Here is a 15,171-nt window from a genome sequence, read left to right as displayed (position 1 = left end):
AGTTGCGGAAAATAATTTTATGTACCACATCTAAGTTGTACTCTCCGACAGAGTTGTGTTTGATCCTTCGACCTTAACGCTTGCTCCTGCGGGGGCCGGCGATGAGGACAGGATCAAACATGTCGCGCGTCGGTCGAGTGAAAGTGAAAAAGTGGCGTGATCGCTTAGTTGTGTTTGATCCTTCGACCTTGATGCTTGCTCCTGCGGGGGCCGGCGATGAGGGCAGGATCAAACATGTCGCGCGTCGGTCGAGTGAAAGTGAAAAAGTGGCGTGATCGCTTAGTTGTGTTTGATCCTTCGACCTTGACGTTTGCTCCTGCGGGGGCCGGCGATGAGGGCAGGATCAAACATGTCGCGCGTCGGTCGAGTGAAAGTGAAAAAGTGGCGTGATCGCTTAGTTGTGTTTGATCCTTCGACCTTGATGCTTGCTCCTGCGGGGGCCGGCGATGAGGACAGGATCAAACATGTCGCGCGTCGGTCGAGTGAAAGTGAAAAAGTGGCGTGATCGCTTAGTTGTGTTTGATCCTTCGACCTTGATGCTTGCTCCTGCGGGGGCCGGCGATGAGGGCAGGATCAAACATGTCGCGCATCGGTCGAGTAAAGTGAAAAAGTGCCGCGTTCGATAAGTTCTTTTTGATCTTTCGACGTTGACGCTTGCTCCTTGGCAGTGCGTCAAGAAAGCCCGAGCAGTCGTCAGTTGTTTTCCCTCTCGGGACGCGCGCCTATTTTCTCTGTGTGTTTTCATATAGCCGAGCAAACGAGTGAAGCTGAAAGTGGATTGTTGCTGCTCAAGGATGACGGATCAATTGGTGAGCTCGTTTCATGCTACTATATCTAATCTATAAAATATGTATGATTGCACCTTTAATAATTTTTAAACAAACTATGAAATGTTCGTCACTGTGAGTGTCGACATAAACTCTGATTCATAAATTATTTACGTCAAATTTTTTTTACTCAAAACACCTTTTTCCTTTTACTTTTATTTTTGTAATTAAAAAAAACTTTGAATGGTTCGACACTACGAGTGTAGACTTGCGAAAGGTTCACTTTATTCAACAAACTTTGATAAGTTCGTCACCTCAAGTGTCGGCATAATTTTTCTCTACATAGATATTGTTCACACCAAATAGAAAATTTTATATTTACATATAAGCATATTTATAGCTCACAAATAATTATTTATCATGGTCTAATCACTTATCAAAGTGAATCCTGTGACCCAACGATCCTCCCCATTAACAAACATCCCTCCCAGTAACCTTTGTGGAGATGCAGAGGCAAACACGGTCTCCAAATAGCAAAGGTTACACACTAACATTCCTTCCCCCAATCCCACCTGACTGCAAGGACGTGGCCGGCGCCGTTATTGACCATGTATAAATAGAGGCACTGAATTATGCACACTGAAGAAGATTTTGGCCAATCCCAGCCGATCTTCTAGTTGATTCTTTGTGCATTTTCACTGACCTCGGTCAATCACGGAATAGCAACCATTGATATGTGTAGTCAGTCTAAGCTAAGCTAAGCTAAAGCACATCTAAGTTGTACTCTCCGACAGTTTTAATCTGAAATAAAAAAAATTGAAATTAATTCGACGTAGACGTATATATAACTAAATTAAAACACCGTCAATTTTTTATTAATCACGTGGGACAAGTGAAAAGTTTCTCATTAGAGATTGAATTTGTGTTTTCTTTTTAGGTAGCTATTAGTAAACATGCATGCGAACCATGGTTCGCAATTATCTTAGAAAAACAGAATGTGCTGATAATTCAAGAAACACTATACTCAAAGCGATAAAAGCTATTACAAATCATGGAACTTCTCTAAAAGAGGTTGCCAAACATTACGATATTAATGTGTCTACTTCAGACAGCCGATTGAAAGGAAAACGTTGATTGAAAAGTTGTAATATAAGAGAACGCACAAGAATCTCGTGGAATGTAAATGTAAAGCTAGTTCAAAACACAAAAATGGGGTACAGATCTATCCACACAAAAAAGAATCCGACTACTTTATTGAAGGCTTCCGTTACAAGGAATGATTTCTCCCGAAGAGTTATCTGATGTCATATCCGACTTTCTTAAAAACAAATAACGAGCGGTGGAAATTCTGCAGAGCCGAAACTGAACAGAATTGAATTGACAAGAATAAAATTTTCTTTGTTCACATGTAACTTATGTTATTGATCATCAGAACACCTTAATTAATGTTGAAGTTAATAGAAATCGTAAATATATCTGTTAGTCTTTCAATTTATTGTTCAAAACGACAAACTTGTTGGGCAAGTGAAAAGTGAGTAGACATTTTGCAAAAACATTTTCTTTTTTTCTGTTTTACATAAAAATCAATTTCAGCATACTGCTTATATTTGGTGAGAGTCAAGTTAAAAAATGTATACGACCTCATTTATTTCAATTTAAAGTCTTTAGAATTTGAAGAATCTCAACTATACGATTTCCATTACCCACTTGCCGCACGGTACCTTATACCATTTTTTACTAATATTTCAATTCAACTTTTAACATCAATAACATAAACGCATTCAGAAAAATGAAATAAAATGAATGAAATTGGTCTGGAAAGTAATTGAACATAACCGGACTTTCACCATTATAGCTTGTTCGTCCATGTTTAAAAACTGACTCTAAATTAATTTAAATTTAAACAATCAAACTAAAAAAAACTGCATATCACATTACACACTGAAGTCGACAGCAGCCGTAAACACTATGAATTATTTGCATTTACAGTCTTCCACCTAGTAATACTAATGTACAATTTTATTTTGCTTTGGAAACTGGGTACTCATCATACTCACAAAGAGTAACTTGCTCACTCACCTGAGAGTAATGACGTCATACTCACTGCGAGTATTACTCTTTACGTGAGTAATACTCGCAGTGAGTTATGACGTCATACTCTCGCGAGAGTTAGAGTAAGGAATGAGTGACTCACAGCGTGAGTATTACTCGCAAACGAGTACGAGAGTGAGTATTTTTTTACTCGCGAGTACGAGTTTCCCAACACTGAATCGGGGGTAGACAAAATCGAAGGTAGACAAAATCGGGGGCTGGCAAAATCGGGTCAGTACTGTATAATAGCGAGGTAATGGCAAAAAGTGCGCACGAAATCCTGGTCGGTGGCGCAATAAAACAGACAAGCCATAAACAATAAGCATCGGGTTTGTTGTGTGACTGCGCACGTTCTGGCCGAAATGGAAGCGATTTAACTTACTGGCCCTCAGCTCAGCGCGGCAGAGACTTTGGAGTGTGGGTTGATTTTGTGTGCTGTAAAATATTGTAATCTGTTCGCGCGAGCGATGATCAAGCTGGGACAGCTGTTCCGACAATGGGATATTAGCGCTAATGTGCATCCCGTCGACGGCTGGTTGTTTTATTTTTTCTTGTTTTATTACTTTATTAGTATCATTCTAAACACTATATTTATTAATTATATCTAGGTACTCTGTGTTAGGTAACACTTTCATCCTAATTAGTTTCAACATAATTAAGCTAATATTATCGTTTTGTTCATAACATTTACATTTGCCACAACAGTTCAGAACGTTAACACCTGCTTTGAAGAGACAAGAAACTTGAATGTTAGAAAAATAGATTTTGGTTTATGTGGGAATATATATCCTATATTAAACTGAGTTTTCAAAGCATTAGGAGAAATCATCTATTTGTCCAAGTATGAATAAAAAATATTCAAATTTTTTTGCTGTCTATTACAGATAAAAAAAACTGTCTTCGTCCATCGAAAGTTAGCCGTCCAACTTTGGGTCGTATCAACCTCGTCCTTAAGTAGAACGTGTTAGCACAATGAACCAAATATTTGCGGGATTTGCGGCAATTATCACATTTTCTCTAAATGGATATCTATGTGTAGGTAAAATCTGTCCATTCGATAGCGGTGTCCACACACAACACCATACATCTCAAAATGATTCATAAACGCCTAATCCGGCAAAATCCATGAGGCACATCTTTTCCGTGCATTGTTATCTAATCTGGAAGTGCAGTCACCTTCAGCCCGGTTATCAGCCATTTCTTTGGCCGGAGATTCAAGATTTCATTAAATTTAAACGCATCGATGTCCACATCGCTGACGGAGACACATAATATTATCGCCATGCATCACGTGCTTCATCACGCTGCCGCTTCATCGATCCAGCTTCGATAGATACTTAGTGTGAGTAAGTCTAGTAAGTCTCAAGACGACTTCCACCAGTTCCTCTCGATTTATTAGCTTGTACCTACAGTATAGGACGAAACATGTACACATTTTTTCTAATTTCCATATAAAATGGTCAACTTTAGAGGTTTAAATCTGAGATATTCATGGACCGGTTTCTATAAAATTATCCCAGATGACTTGATTCTCAATAGATATGCTTCAATATTTTTCCAATCACCAGTTTAACGGCAATAACGGTTTGACTAAAGTTATTTTTCTGACAAAAAAAACCTTCTATCAACTCTCCATAACTCGTGTGGCCATCGAGTTGGAGAGGTATCGACTTACAGAACACAAAACCAGTGCAAATGCGCGATCCAAGGGACCATCGAGTTAGCCATGAAAACCGACTTTTACTATGGTTCTGTAACTCGATATCGAGATAAGGAATATCGAGTAAGGGAGAGTTGACTGTTCTTCAAGACGGGGCAATTTTTGACACTATTTTGACATTCTTCTACTTTGAGGATTCGTATCTCTGAAAATCATGGATAGATTTCAATAAATCTTGTCTGTATTACAGCGTAACAAAAATGACGTTTTTGTGTGTCTCAAGGATCAAATTATGAGTTGCGATTGCTGGAATTGATGCCGTTCTAAGGAATGTTCCAGCACGTCACAATTTTGAGGTCGGCAAAGTTTTAGCTCAAAATTGTGCTTAGTGATTTTATTTGCCGATTTCGTGATCTAAATAAATTAATGTCTAAACCGTTGATTTTAGTGAAGAAGTTTGTTCAAAGAAATTTCTTGGTTTTACAAACGCTTCTTCTGCCACTAGCGTCCAGGTGATTTAATCACCTAAAAGTGAGATAACAATATATTTTTACCTCTTCGAGACACCCATCAAAGTTATGACACATTGTAATTCAATACACTTTGTCGAAAACACAAAATTTCTATCTCTTATACATTACAAGATATGTAACATTTTCTTCAACGAAGTTGTTAGACTACCAAAACTATATGATTTTTCTGAACATTGTAATTTACTATCTTTTATGGTAACATAGTTATTTTTTTATAATCTATTTAAATGGTGCTGATCGTGCATGGGATTAATATTTCTTCCTACGTTGTGTTTGAAATGAATAACAAACGGGGTTAAAACTGCCATGGCGGAGGTTCTAATGCTTTATTTGATAGTATTTTGCATCGATCGATCTTACCCTAAGGACATCTACATTTGGGATATGTCACTATAATAATAGGGCAGTGCATTTGCCCAAACAGGTGCTTTATTTGACTTATGGACGGAGATTGACGCACATAAAAGTTTTCGATTCTGAAGGGAATTTTTGTGACTATCAAAAAACTTGTACCCGGAAGCGGTCTGTTGTTGTTATGTTTAAACTAGTTAAATCATAATCATACATTTATTTGTGGTTTACGACCATTTTTCTCGTTTTCACTAGATCTTTTAAAAACTATATGTGACAAAACCCATTTTTTCAGATCTACGTTGTTTTAGTCATCCATAAACTAGCACTTTCACCCCTTTCTAGTTTATTAGCCCTAAATTTAGTTTTACAAATTTCTTACAAATTCTTTAGTTTTACAAATTTACAAATTCGCCCACTTTGGGAATCACTGCCTTCGGCCTTCGCAGCACACTTAGAAACCAGCAACGGTGTTCCGGAATGGGCAATTAATTCAAATTATGCTTATATGATGACAATCGATCATTAACATTATGACAAACTTCGGTGTTGTAACTGCAATAATTAAAAAACACATTTATCAAATTTGGTATCCCCATTTCGAATCAGAAATTTATTAACTTTTCCTACAAATCTGTTCCAAAACTGTTGATCTAATTAGGTAAACGATAACCACTGCACATTGGGCCAGATCACAAAATTAGGAGGAAAAAATATTTTGATTATGAAAATGACTTTTTAGATGAAACGTGTCTTCGGCAAAATTGTTACATATGATAACGACGACAATCTAGCTTTTTACGAGCACTAATGGCCGCCACAACGATGCTCGCTTTTTGGTAGGAACTAGGCGATCTGGCATTTGGTTTGGGTCGTTTGACAGCAAAAACTTATCGATTAGCTGTCAAACCCAAATCAAATATCAGATCGATCGATCCCTACCAGAAAGTGAACCTGATTGTGGCCAATTGTGGATTTGACAATTAGTGACATTAGTGGTCCAACAAAATACGAAAATATGTTTTTCAACTTTTATACTTTTCAAGTTAGCGATTTGAAGTGTTCTAGGAAGTTGTTCTTTGTTTAATTTTGAACAACTCTGCCCAAGACGCCAACCTTGTACGTCTACTGTAGCCCTTGCTATAGCGTTTCCAAAGATGCAGATATTTCAAATTCTATCGAAATCACGTATTCTACAAGGTTTTAGAACTAGAATGTTCTATTCATTCGCATATTAAAGTGATTCTATTCATTCGTTCATGAGATATGATTATTTTTTTCAAACGTCAATATCTCAAAAAGTGGGAAAACGGGGATGAGATTTGCGCAAGATCTGAAAGATACAACTTAGAGGTTTATATGGTAAACTGTATATCTAGAGGATATTGGCGAATATACAGTATAATTTCGATGTGAAAACAAGCATTCATTCAATGGAAATCAATTATTTTAGCTAAAATATTGATGTAGTCAAAACCTTCAAAAATCTGCTAAATTGAGTAAGGTACAGTGGGGGAAGTGTATCAGTGGGGTAAGTGGATCATTTGTCAATATAAAGCCTAAATACTTGGATATGTTGAATGTTTTCGCACCATTGCTTCGATTTAGGTTATATTCTTACGCCCACACTGATACTATTGCAGAACTGGTACTACATGTACACCAACACAAGCAAACTTGTTAGCTGCAAAAAGTAATTAATTTGAAAATTGTTTTCCATCAATCAAAAATCCATTGTATATCTGTCTAAAAACGAATTCTATTATTTTTTTCGACACATGGTTAGCATTTCAATTCTAATTAAATGAATCACAATGAAAAATATGTCATTTTTATGAATAAATACAAATATATTGGACATGGTACACTTACCCCTACTTTTTAGTGGGGTGGGGTAAGTGTGATCAAGAATAATTATCATTTATTGGCAGACTGCTTAGGAGAATTTTAATAAGCTTTAATACCCGCAAATGTTGTTTTCCTTTATTTTGTTCCATTCTCAGCTTGAATTTGTTAAATTGACCATAGAAAATTTGAATTAATCCACCTAACAGTTTTTTTTAACCTTTCTGGTATAAAAAAATATATAAAAAGAATAATAATTTCAAAATTCGCACGAAACTTTTTGTGGTTTATCTAAGCTGAGTTGTAAAAGAGCAAAATATACTAATTTTCCAATCGAAAGCATAGTCTCGTGCATTATTTGACCATATAAATTGTTCTAGACAGATGATACACATATATTCATAAATAAAACAGAGAGATTTCAGTTTGTTATTCAAAAAATGTAACTAATATTTTTAAACCAAGAGTGGTTTTCGAAAATATCGTTAGGAATAATCCTACAATACTTCTATATAACTTATGCGTATAAATGGATGAATTTTCTCAAAATTTTTCTAGTTACAATGTTTTTTTTTGTTCTAATTAGTATGAACTAATATATACATACTTTTTATTATATTTTAATTAAATAAAGATACTTTTTAATTTTAAAGTAATAAAATGTAACATTACTAGCACTAATAACAAGTGCGAGGGAAATATCATTCTTATTAAACATAATCATACTACATTTGTTTCGAGAACAGATTTTTTTTAATGGTGATCCACTTACCCCACCATGGTGCGGCAAGTGGATCATTTGGCGCAAATTTTTAAGTCTCTCATTCTCAATACATAACAATCAGAAAAATCGAAATAAATGACGATTTGAAGTATAATAGTCCCTTATTTGTTATCCACAGAAAAAAGTTTGAGTTAAACTATTCACGTTAGCTGTACATAACAATGAAGTTAACTATTGATATTTTTCTGTATCCACTTACCCCACGGTACCTTATTTCTTTTTATGTGACATTAGACTTTTTGAGTGACATTCAGTTTTTTTATTTTGATCCGAATAAGCCGATCGAACCATATTCGGAGAGTGTAACAGTTCGTGAACCGTAACATTTCGTGAACCATAACAGTGCGTGGCACATCGCAATTGGAGAGCCCTATGAATGTAAACATTTACTCTTTTGTTTGGTACGTGGCACATGAGCGTTCAAGAGCAGCAACTCTCACATACTGCAACAGTATCGAGCCATTCGGGTAAATTATAATTTGCATAAAATTTGTAATAAGTTTCATATTTTCTGGTAATGCAACCTTAAACAACCAAATTATAATCTATTGGATCATTGAACACCCCTTTGGTTGCAAACATAGCACAGAAAGTGGAAAATATTCACCTCTGTTTCTTGATAAGAATGAGAGCGGGTCAGCGAATGTTACAAGTATTGACAAACAGTGATCAGCGCTAAATAGTAGGTGGTATTGTCAGCAACACAAAATTTCTATAGGTTAGACACTGCCATGTAAGCGGTCTTACATGAGCTAGCTGGTTTATCAGGAGAAGATGACGAATCTGTAAGCAATGTGATAATATTATTATTTGCGATTTTTGAATATTTTGATTACTTATCGTGAGATCATTTTTTCTCAGAATATCCCTAAAAAAATTACAGACTCTCGTAAAATAGCAGCAAATAATTCAGTAATCACCATTTTCACATTTTTTGCGAAATCATTTGATAGCCGCTCATCCAGGCATGAGCTCTTTCTAATCATTTTTAAAAACTGAAAACCGATATATTTTTTTGGATCTTCATTTCACATTTTTTCGACAATTTTAATAAAACTCTCAATTTTTAGATATAGGTGAAATTTCACAAAAAAAAAAACTGCTGTTCAATCTACATGAGTACACGCAAAAAAATTGTGCGGTAAAAACTACGATTTTAGGGGTTTAACTTAAGCGCTCGCACCGGCAATTTTCAGCAGACCAGAAATGCGCTTAATTTTACCATGTCTGTTGTCGAAATCAGATTGTTGTAAATTATTTCTGTCAAATGTGCCAGTAATGTGGTGGGATGTACCGTAAACATAGTAAATTGGTCTCAAAATTTCCTTGCGCGGCTGTTGCTGCCTCTAGGCGGGAATCTTCCGGCTTATTCAATCCTCGTCGGCAGAAAACAGAGAGATCAGGCATCTGTCGACTACAATCCTTGTAATGTCATCTAATGTTAAACTCGCTTACCGTATTAGACCAAACGTGTCCATATACAAACCTCGATCCCCATATCTAAACAAGTAAAAATGCTTTTTGATTAAGTGAACGAACAATTTGTCCATAAATTTATGATTAACAATTTTGCGAAACTTCACATAATGGCTGTTTTTTCTTTCTTTAAACAGGAAGACATCGAAGAGCAAGTCTTTTACACGGGAAACAATATTGTGGTAACAATTACTATTTTAGCTGACTACGCCCATTCTTGAAACTACCATGGAATTTCGGACCAATTTACTATGTTTACGGTACATCCCACCACATTACTGGCACATTTGACAGAAATAATTTACAACAATCTGATTTCGACAACAGACATGGTAAAATTAAGCGCATTTCTGGTCTGCTGAAAATTGCCGGTGCGAGCGCTTAAGTTAAACCCCTAAAATCGTAGTTTTTACCGCACAATTTTTTTGCGTGTACTCATGTAGATTGAACAGCAGTTTTTTTTTGTGAAATTTCACCTATATCTAAAAATTGAGAGTTTTATTAAAATTGTCGAAAAAATGTGAAATGAAGATCCAAAAAAATATATCGGTTTTCAGTTTTTAAAAATGATTAGAAAGAGCTCATGCCTGGATGAGCGGCTATCAAATGATTTCGCAAAAAATGTGAAAATGGTGATTACTGAATTATTTGCTGCTATTTTACGAGAGTCTGTAATTTTTTTAGGGATATTCTGAGAAAAAATGATCTCACGATAAGTAATCAAAATATTCAAAAATCGCAAATAATAATATTATCACATTGCTTACAGATTCGTCATCTTCTCCTGATAAACCAGCTAGCTCATGTAAGACCGCTTACATGGCAGTGTCTAACCTATAGAAATTTTGTGTTGCTGAGAGTTTTTAGACCAACCAGCCCATATAAATATAACAGACACATCAATTTTCCGTTATCGTACCCTAGTCATTGAAAAATTTTACTGGATTACTAATTGCTTTAACTAATGGAACAAAGAATCAAATCCTAATCGAGCGTATATTTAAATCTATAATAATTGTTATATAATGAAACAGATGTGTGAAATTTGTATGGTGCACATCCTCCATATTTGATTGAAAAATCGTTAACATTCCAAATTCATATATAAAATTGATGCCAATATTCTTCTGAAATACTGCACCTTTCCCTGAAATCATCACGTGCTAAAAAATATTGATTTGACAAATTCAACGGTTGAACAATTTAAAAAGATATTGATATTTTGAATAATATACTTTTTGTGATAAAAAATGCAAAATGTTCAAACTTTGTCAAAAAAACAATCCAAGGGTACTGCAAATCATTTGAAACGGCCTCTTTCTATACTTTTCTTGCGCGGCTGTTGCTGCCTCAAGACGGAAATCTTCCGGATCAACATCCAACAGATAGATTTAGGCATTTGCCGGCATGAATAGTAAAAATAGCCTTCTACAGAACTAGCGGTACCGTGACTGTTGGGTTTATGAGAGATTTGTTGTTAGAGGGTGGTTTTGAATTTTGAATATGTGGAGGAAAACATATTTTCCTAAACCTGAATCGGGTTTAAGTTGAAACTGTGATTCAGAACGGGTTGCGCCAGTTCCAACCTGGTTTAAAAACGTTTGTTTGAGTACTTTCAAGTTAGTTTCGTTGGCGCTCCTGTTTGGGGCGCCCTGACCGGGATCACGGTCAGTTTGAGCGCGCACCTGATTTGACGTTTCCAAATGTAAACAAGCATCCCAATGCAGGGGTGGAATCGAAAAACTGTTGCAAAATCACCACGCTGATTCCCATAGGGTTGAACAAACTGTGCCGCATCTCGAATTATTTTTCAAAATGTGGTGAGTATCCATGTTTTCAAAAATTTGTAAGAAAATCAGGAGTGCATATAAACAAAATCTGAAAGCGTTAACATTCATTAAAAATGATTGCCTTTCGAAGAAAAATATAAAAACTTGGGGTTGGTTCTGACGGAAATGGTCTAATAATTGGATATTCATTGAATTGATTCAGCTCCCAATATCGTTCCTAAGGCTCATAGATGTATATCTAAATTTTTAAGGCACTAAGTATAAAATACCAATACTTGACGGTTTTGAGAATCCTCTTTGGAAAAGGATGAACTGAAGATAACCTATCCAAACTCGAACGCGTGTTACATAAGCAAAAGAGTTTTACTACATCTATATAAAAGAGAACCTTCTTGGGCCATACTGCATAACATTTGTAAGGCAAACGGACCAGTTTATATATAGTATTGGACAAAACATTTGCAACTTTTTTGATTTTCCATACAAAATGACCAACTTTGGTAAGCTATATCTCGGTTATTGATGGACCGATTTGAATGGAATTTTGGCAGAACATCAGACATAACTTGCATTTTAACATATATTTTTGAGTGATTTTTCCAATCACAAGTTAAAAAGCAGTAACGGTTTGACTAAAATGATTTTTTTTATAAATGGCATAACTAAACATATTGAAGGTATAGCTTCAATGGTATCTTCAGCAAAGTTGTAGATTGTAACGCGATGAACAACTTTTCTGAAGACAGTTCTTGTGTAGGGCAATCAGATTTTGAGATAAATAGTTTTGAACTTTTCGTCGAAAATTACACTTTAGTTGAACCGTTATAAGTTTTAAACTCGTAATTAGAAAAAAATATTCAAAAATACATGTTAAAGTTCAAGTTACATCTAATGTTCCGTGAAAATTTTGTTCGAAGCGGTCCATAAATAACTGCACAGTGGTCCAGGAATCAGTTTTACGCGGAAAGACGCATTTTGAGCTTTAGAATGAAACATTAGACAAAAACGGTCTTCTACAAAGTTGTTTGTATTAGTAAGGTCGTTTGTTTGGTGTTATTGAAAATTAGGGTGGACCACATTTTCATAGAAATTGTGTAACTAACTTTCTTATTTGTAGAAATTATATTATACATGCTTCAGCAAAGTTGTAGACCATTCAATTTCAAGCAACTTTGCCAAAAAAAGTTTTTTTGTATCTCTTAAATTGACCGATTTAGAGCTATTTTCCTACGGTGACATAGGGTGGTCCGAACAAAACTGGTTTTCTGGCTCTAGAGTTTTCAATTCAAATTTCTCATCAAAGTAGTCTATGAAACGCTTTTAGAGCTTTAAAAATTGCGTAATTTGGTGAGTGAAGAAACTCGCTATCTTCTTCCGTTTGGGAGTTATTGTTGTTTTTCTCTCAAAAACATGCCTGCTTTGATTGTGAATATCTCTGATTGGGGCAAATATAAAAAATATCTTTTGACGGCATTAAAAAGGCAAAATAAAGTTATATATTATATCAAAAAATTACAGATGTGTTATTTTTGTAACTCAAATAAAATGCCCTGAAAAACGAAGAATTTTAAGCAGAAAAACTTTAATAACTTTTGAACTAAAATAGATATCATCAATATTTTTGCATGAAAATTTGCGTTTTGTTAAGTTATTAAAGTCGTTCATAGACCGCTTTAACGAGAAATCTGAAATAAGAAAGATAGGGCTCTAAAACTATTTTTAAGATTTGCATGGTATGTATTTCTTCATTATTTTTTGCATTTTGAGCATGAAAATAAAATTTTAGACAAAAATGACCTTCTACAAAATTGTTTTTAAAAGTGATAGCTTTCATACTGTGTCATTTAAAACTAGGGTGGCCCACAATATCACATAAATCATATATTCAACTTTTTTATTTGCAAAAATACTGGTATATACTCTTAGGCAAAGCGGAAGAACTTGAAATTTTGACCAACTTTGCCAAAAAAAGTTTTTCTGTAGCTCGAAATTTGTCCAATCTAGAGCATTTTTTCCTAATCATCGCAGGGTGGTCCAACAAAAATAAGTTTTTCAACTCTAGTTTTTTTAATATTGGTTTCTCGACAAAGTAGTCTATGAACGACTTTTAAAACTTAATAAAACACAAATTTTCATGCAAAAAGATTGATGATATCTATTTTAATTCAAAAGTTATTAAAGTTTTTGTGATAAAAAATATTTGTTTTTAAAGACATTTTATAAGAGTTACAAAAATAACACATCTGTAATTTTTTGATATAATATACAATTTCATTTTGTCTTTTGAATGCTGTCAAAAGATATTTTTTATGTTTGCCCCAATCAGAGATATTCTCAATCAAAGTAGGCATGTTTTTGAGAGAAAAACAACAATAACTCCCAAACGGAAAGAGATAGCGAGTTCCTTCACCCACCAAATTACGCATTTTTTAAAGCTCTAAAAGTGTTTCATAGACTACTTTGATGAGAAATTTGAATTGAAAACTCTAGAGCCAGAAAACCAGTTTTGTTCGGACCACCCTATGTCACCGTAGGAAAATAGCTCTAAATCAGTCAATTTAAGAGATACAAAAAAACTTTTTTTGACAAAGTTGCTTGAAATTGAATGGTCTACAACTCTGCTGAAGCATGTATAATATAATTTCTACAAATAAGAAAGTTAGTTACACAATTTCTATGAAAATGTGGTCCACCCTAATTTTCAATAACACCAAACAAACGACCTTACTAATACAAACAACTTTGTAGAAGACCGTTTTTGTCTAATGTTTCATTCTAAAGCTCAAAATGCAACTTTCCGCGTAAAACTGATTCCTGGACCATAGTGAACTGGGATCTAGCTTACCAAAGTTAGTCATTTTGTATGGAAAATCGAAAAAGTTGCAAATGTTTTGTCCAATACTGTACATAATAGACTACAGACATTATTTAAACAAGAAATTTTCCTCGTAGACGTATGTAATAATTTTGCCGAAGACACTTTTGTTCTAAAAATCATTTTCATAGTCAAAATTTTTTTTTCCTCTTAATTTGGCGGTCTGGCCCAATGTGTACTGTTACTAGATTGGGGGTTCGCAAATTGCATCAATTCGTAAAACGTTGAACCTTTAGTGTGTTTTCAAGAATCGCAGCTAAATTGTTCAAATATCTAAGAAAAAGTAGTAAATTCTATATTCTTAATTATGCTCGTAATTTTGGTGACCTGTATTTCATGAAGTTTTTGAATGGCCGAGATTATCCACAAACAATTTTTCCGGCGTACTTATTTAGATTCCATGACTCCATGACTTTCTTCATAGAAATACTAAGAGCACGTACCGCATCAATATTCGTCACTATGCCACTCATTGTGTATGCACATCTAAAGACCTACATTCCTGGGAATTATTCGATAGCTCAGAACATCGTTTAAATACGACACTGAAGTACATCAATATAAGCAACATATTGATCTGAATTTCATTATTTGCATATGCAAAGATTACCAAAGCTTCATAGATCACGCTTGTAGTCTTTGTGATTATATTCTAGAGTATTTTGAACTTTAGGGCAGGTATGACCAATAATATTTATTATTTATTCATAGATTAAACACGTCTCAACTGAACCGCAATGCAAAAGTTAAAAACAAATCACTTCATTTCTGGGAAACTTACCATTCCAATACAAAATTGCTCTTTTTATCGTATTGATTTAATTTACGAAGATTTCGTAAATCGAGGTTAAACTGTATGTCTTTTGCAAAATTATGCCAAGTGTTTCACGCATGTTGGCTCCCCCTGAGAAGCTTTAAACATCTTTGCATGTCGTAAAATTTGAGAAAATTAAGCAAAAATCAGCGGTCAGTTTGATTTTCAGGATGTGTTAAATTAAC

Source organism: Aedes aegypti, chromosome 2, assembly GCF_002204515.2.
Source record: "Aedes aegypti strain LVP_AGWG chromosome 2, AaegL5.0 Primary Assembly, whole genome shotgun sequence".
Lineage (NCBI taxonomy): Eukaryota > Metazoa > Arthropoda > Insecta > Diptera > Culicidae > Aedes > Aedes aegypti.
This window is presented reverse-complemented; position numbering follows the sequence as displayed.